Genomic DNA, 6,089 nt, shown 5'->3' on the forward strand with positions numbered 1-6,089 from the left:
CTTGCTCCTTTTCTAGTCGAGAATTCCAGCTGTCGGTATTCTCCCTCTTCAAATAAACCTTGCAAAATCAGAGAGAAAAGGCATAAGTATGGTACCACAAAGTATAATAATAGTTCATAAAGCGATAAATATCAACATGAAAGTATGATGCAAAATGGACGTATCAAGGGGCAAAGGTTTCACCGTAGTCGATACCCTCAACTTGGGAGTAGCCTTGAGCTACCAATCTCGCCTTGTTTCGAATCACAATCCCATTGGAATCTTGCTTGTTTTTGAAGATCCATTTGGTCCCTATGACATTATGTTCCTCCTTTGGTCTTGGCACTAAATTCCAGACTTGATTACGCTCGAAGTTGTTGAGTTCTTCATGCATGGCCATAAGCCAGTCCTCATCATCGAGCGCTTCCTATACCTGTTGAGGTTCACAATACGAAACAAACGCGTGATGCTCACAATAATTCCAAATTTGTTGACGAGTGGATACTCCCCTTTTCAAACTAACAAGTACATTCTTCATAAGATGTGACTTGACTCTCAGCTTGTTCGCAATCTTGGCTGCGCGACGCTCCAAGAGTTCTGCATTGGATAACTGGGGAGCATCGACTTGATTGCTTTGCTTGTCCTTGTGTTTTGATCCTCCCTTGGCACCAGTAGCCTTCTTAGGCGCCACAGAAGGGAATTGAGAGACAACATCCTGATCAACTTGATCTTCGACTTGAGCAGGTTCACTGGTTTGTCCTTGTTCTTGTGGTTGCTCTTGCTCTTGATCTTGTGCTTCTATTTGGTCTGAATAGTGTAGTTGCACTTGATCTTGATCTTGAACAGATTCGGAACCTTGTGAAAGCACTTGTACATCATGGGACACATCACCATCTTTGAGCAATTGATCTTGTCCTTGAGCTTGTTCAACTGGTTGAGGGTCTTCTCTTTGTTCATCGGAAGCGTGTGGGGCTTGTGAGGATGATGGCTCCACTTGAGTAGAGCATTGTCCTTCTCCTTCGGCCACAAGGGGTTCCTCAATGGGGAGTATTTGACCAATCCCCATTCTTCTTATGGCTTGGGGAGGAATTTCATCACCTACATCACATAGACCACTTTGCTCCACTTGGGAGCCATTATTTTCATCAAACTCCACGTTACACGTCTCCTCAATGAGCCCGGTGGACTTGTTGAGGACACGATAAGCATGAGAGTTTGTAGCATAACCAACAAAGATGCCCTCATGTGCTCTAGAATCAAATTTAGCTAAACGTGCACCTTTCTTGAGAATAAAACACTTACACCCGAATACCCGGAAGTACTTGAGATTGGGTTTGTTTCCGGTGAGAATCTCATATGGGGTCTTGTTCAAGCCTTTGTGGATATAGAGCCGATTGGACGCATGACATGCTGTGTTGATGGCTTCGACCCAAAAGTTATATGGAGATTTGAATTCCGTCATCATTGTTCTTGCAACGTCCATCAATGTCTGGTTCTTTCTTCCGCCACACCATTTTGTTGAGGGGTATATGGTGCTGAATATTGATGTTTTATTCCCTCATCACCTAGAAACTCATCCAAGGTGTAGTTCTTGAACTCGGTGCCGTTGTCACTTCTAATCATCAAAATCTTTGCTTCATGTTGACGTTGAGCTTCATTAGCAAAGTTGATAACAGTTTGTTGAGTCTCACTCTTCCTCTTGAAGAAATATACCCAGGTGTATCTTGGGTAATCATCAACAATCACCAAGCAGTACTTTCTGCCCCCAAGACTACCAAATGATGGGGGACCGAAGAGATCCATATGAAGGAGCTCCAACGGCCTCTTAGTGTAAATGAGAGTCGTTGGACGATGAGAAGTTTCATGAATCTTTCCTTCAATGCAGGCACTGCAAGCACGATCTCTGGCAAAACTCACATTTATTAGCCCACAAATATGGCCCCTTTGAGGAGACTTTGCAAAGATCTCATATTGGCATGAGCTAGTCGGCGATGCCAAAGCCAGTCCACATCAACTTTAGCCATTAGACAAGTCGCAGTCTTAGTGAAGTCGCTTTGAAAAGGTCACCACATAAAGACCATTTTAGACATATCCAACATAGGCTACTTTAAGAGTCTTGCTCCACAAAAGGACCACAATATCAAGATTAAAGAATGTGAAAAATCCCATAAGTGCAAGTTGACGAACCGAAAGTAAATTGTAAGCAAGGGACTCAACAAGCATGACCTTCTCAATAGATAACTCTTGAGAGATGACCACCTTACCAAATCCCATTACCTTTGACGATGATGCATCGGTGAATTGGACATGGGTGGGCATAGATGGAGAAGGATGCACATCCACCACTAATTCCTTGCTTGCGGTCATATGATTTGTTGCTCCACTATCGAGCAACCATGACACCCCACCGGAAGCAAACTCCTGCAATAGATCAAGCTCTACTTTTTCATTGTGAAGACCACTTCTCCCTCATTTTCGAACTTTTCGTTATCAGCACGTAGTTCTACCGAGAGTAAGATAAGAACAGAGAAACGAGAGAGAGAGAGAGAGAGGGGGGGAGGGGGGAGCCAGACTCACTGGTTAGATGCCCCCGCCTCCTTTCCAGTCATCTCCATAGCGTTGGTGGCCTCCGTCGATGCATGCAAGCCATTCATCGGTTAGGCCACAACGGGCGCTAGAGGCACCCCCCGCGGTGCTCGTCACGCCCCTGGACGTGGCCACTGTGCCGTTGGATGCACTGGACCCAGTGCTCACCGCACCTCATCCGTGGGCAGGAGGCTGGACCCGTGGCTTATGGCCGGCCCGAGAGCTCCAATGGTACACGATGCCGCCATCGCGCCTGCATCGCCCTCTAGATCCCCGCCTCCACCCCCTTCTCCTTGGCCGAGTGATTGGCGTCGCTGACACCGATGCCCGCAGCAGAGCCCGTTGGCACGCAGTTATGGACGAGGAGGTCGCTCTTGGCTTTGTCTCAGCGCCCACCGGCACCTCCGGAATCATCCGCCTCGGAGCCGGGATGGAGGGCGCCGATGCTCCCGTCCCTCCACTTCAGGACATGGCTGCGGGTTCGAGTTGCCGCGTGGTCCAGCGCTTCGTCCACCTCTTCGGGCGTGCCATGGCTGCCCTTGAACACCGCCCCGACTCGTGGGTCCGGCGAGCCTCGGTTTCGCCATCGCCCTGCTGTGCCAGGTCCCCATCGTCGTCGTCGTCTCGAGTCGTGTGCTGAGTAGACATACCAACACACGCCATCTAGTGAGAGTCGTGTGTTATTGGAATTGAGCCCGACCTTCCATTTTTTTGAAAATAAAGCACACGACTTTATTATGAAATATTCAAGGTAGAATCACCCATAACAGCGACAGTGGCACACGCCGGTACCTCATACTCCCAACTAACCGAATGATTAATGTTACATTTCATACCTTCCTATGAACCCGAGTGTTGGGTTCCATTGGCATATGAAATAAGGATATGGGCTTCTATCGTGAAAATGTCTTTTGGAGCTCGGGCTCCATGGCACCCTTTATTTTTTAAAAATTCAAAATTCAAAATTATTTGGATGTACATAAAAAAGAAATGTATATGTGTGTAAAAATTCAGGATGGAATACCTTAAGATACGATTTGTGCAAAAAAAATATCATGGACTTCTTAGATGAATAGTATCATGTGTTAAAAAGCCATAAATTTGTTCTTTTTGCATAGACCTCATTTCAACATATTTTGTTCTAAAAATTTGCACACATGTGTGTTATATCCATATTTTTTCAGATTTTTTAAAATTTAAATATACGATTTTTGATGAATTTTGACGTTTTCAAAAAATAGGGCTCCATGAAGCCCGAGCTCCAAAACGCCCTACTCCTATCGATGGTAAATACACACACAATGCATAAACGCTTATTTTCTCTCATGATAAACGACCTTTTGCCATTTTATTTTCAAATAGGGATAAGTATATTTTTCGTCCTCGAATTCTGGCGATAGTATAGGAATCGTCCCTCAACTCCGAAACCGGTAAAACTCAGTCCCTCAACTATTTAAACCGGATACTTTTCGTCCCTCGCAGCACTTTAAGTGGTTTTGGTATGACGTGGACCCGGTTTTGACTAAAACTGTACACGTGGATTGTTTTGACCGCCATGTCACTTAAGTGTCCCCAATCTCTCTCTCTATCCCGTGCATTCTCTCGATCCCCATCTCACACACGAACCCTAAACCTAGCAGCGGCGGCGGCGGCGGCGAATCGCCCATGGTCTGCGGCGGCGGCGGTTGCGGCGGCCGGCGGTGAGGCGGAACTACGGCGGCGCGGCGGCGGGGCCTGTGAGGCGCGGCGGTTGCTGGCAGGCTGGGTAGGGGAGCGGCGGCAACGGCGATTCAGGCGGCGGCGGCCTTGACCCGCGACAAGGAGCTCCATTGCCGGAGGTAATTTGTGCGTGCACTCATTGCAATCTTACATTCAGGAGCAAGGGCAGGCCTCACGTTGTGCTTGTCTCTTGTATGAACTAGGCCACGTGTACAGTTTTAGTCAAAACCGGGTCCACGTCATACCAAAACCACTTAAAGTGCCGCGAGGGACGAAAAGTATCCGGTTTAAATAGTTGAGGGACTGAGTTTTACCGGTTTCGGAGTTGAGGGACGATTCCTATACTATCGCCAGAATTCGAGGACGAAAAATATACTTATCCCTTTCAAATAATACACTTAACTTCTACGTCAGCCACTTTGAAATGTCGGGCAGGCATCACATCACACGACATCCGGCTAGAGTCGGGTGACGTGGGGTGCGCTCAACCTTTATGAATCGGGACATGTTAGGGAATTATAATCCTGTCGCACCCTTCTTCTTCTTCTTTCCTTCGTAGTTTTGCTTTTTGCAAATAAACCGGCGTGAGGTTGCTCACGACCTGGTTAGTAGCTAGGTTAGTTAGCATGTCGCAGCGTCTAGCTCGTGGGATGGCACGAGCCCCGGCGATCACGGCGGAGCCTTGGGCATGGTCAAGGGGCGTGGGATGGCGCGTCTGAGAAGCTTGGTCATGGCGCAAGAATAGGATCGTTTGTTACTTTTCCTTGAGCTGTTAAATAAACTCGAAACAGAAAAGCTGAAACAGTTGTTCCAGCGCAAAACCATCTCTCTCTCACCTGTGAGTGTGTGTTTTCCCTCGTCGGAGCTCCGGCCTAGCGTGACTCCAACAAGTGGTATCAGAGCCTCCGATCAAGGGCTGGGAGCCATGGCCGGCGGACGAGGTTCGCAGGCACCGCTAGGGACACCAGGGGCGGATCAGCGCTCCCGCGCACAGAGCCGTGGGAGGAGTCCGACGCGGCATGGAGGCCGCGCCGTGATCATCCGAGGAGGCACCAGGGAGGTCGGCGGCGGGGACGTCGTCTGGCCCATGCTGACGCGGACCAACTATGCCCAGTGGTCCGTAGTCATGATGGTGAACCTGCAGGCGAAGATGCTCTGGGACGCGGTCGAGACGGGTGATGCCCCGGTCCGCGAAGATCGCAGTGCACTGGCGGCGATACGGCGCTCCACACCGGAGGAGATGCACGCATCACTCGCCACCAAGGAGACGGCGAAGATGGCGTGGGACACCATCAAGGTTCAGCGCGTTGGCGTTGAGCGCGTTCGAGAGGCGAATGCGCAGAAGCTCCGCAAGGAGTTCGAGCCCATCTCGTTCCGGGATGGAGAGACGGTAGATGAGTTCTCCATGCGCATCTCAGGGCTAGCCGGCACTCTCCGCTCGCTCGGGGATACACTTGAAGAGGTAAAGGTGGTCCGTAACTTTTTGCGCGTTGTTCCTACCAAGTATGCTCAGGTGGCTATCGCCATCGAAACCATGCTCGACATCACCACCATGTCGGTGGATGAGCTCACCGGCCGGCTACGCGTCATGGAGGAGCGCTTGGAGGAGGACAGCAACGACGCCGGCTCGGGCGGCCTCCTGCTCCTTACTGAAGAGGAGTGGTACGCTCGCCTAAAGAACAAGGAGCAGGGTGGCGGCTCTTCCGGTGGCAACGGCCGTGGCGGTGGCCGTGGCCGCGGGGGCGGGCGCAACGGAGGCGAACGAGACAAGGCACCACAACGGAACGGCAAGTGCCACAACTGCG

Source organism: Hordeum vulgare, chromosome 3H (genome assembly GCF_904849725.1).
Source record: "Hordeum vulgare subsp. vulgare chromosome 3H, MorexV3_pseudomolecules_assembly, whole genome shotgun sequence".
In the NCBI taxonomy this organism is placed as follows: Eukaryota; Viridiplantae; Streptophyta; class Magnoliopsida; order Poales; family Poaceae; genus Hordeum; species Hordeum vulgare.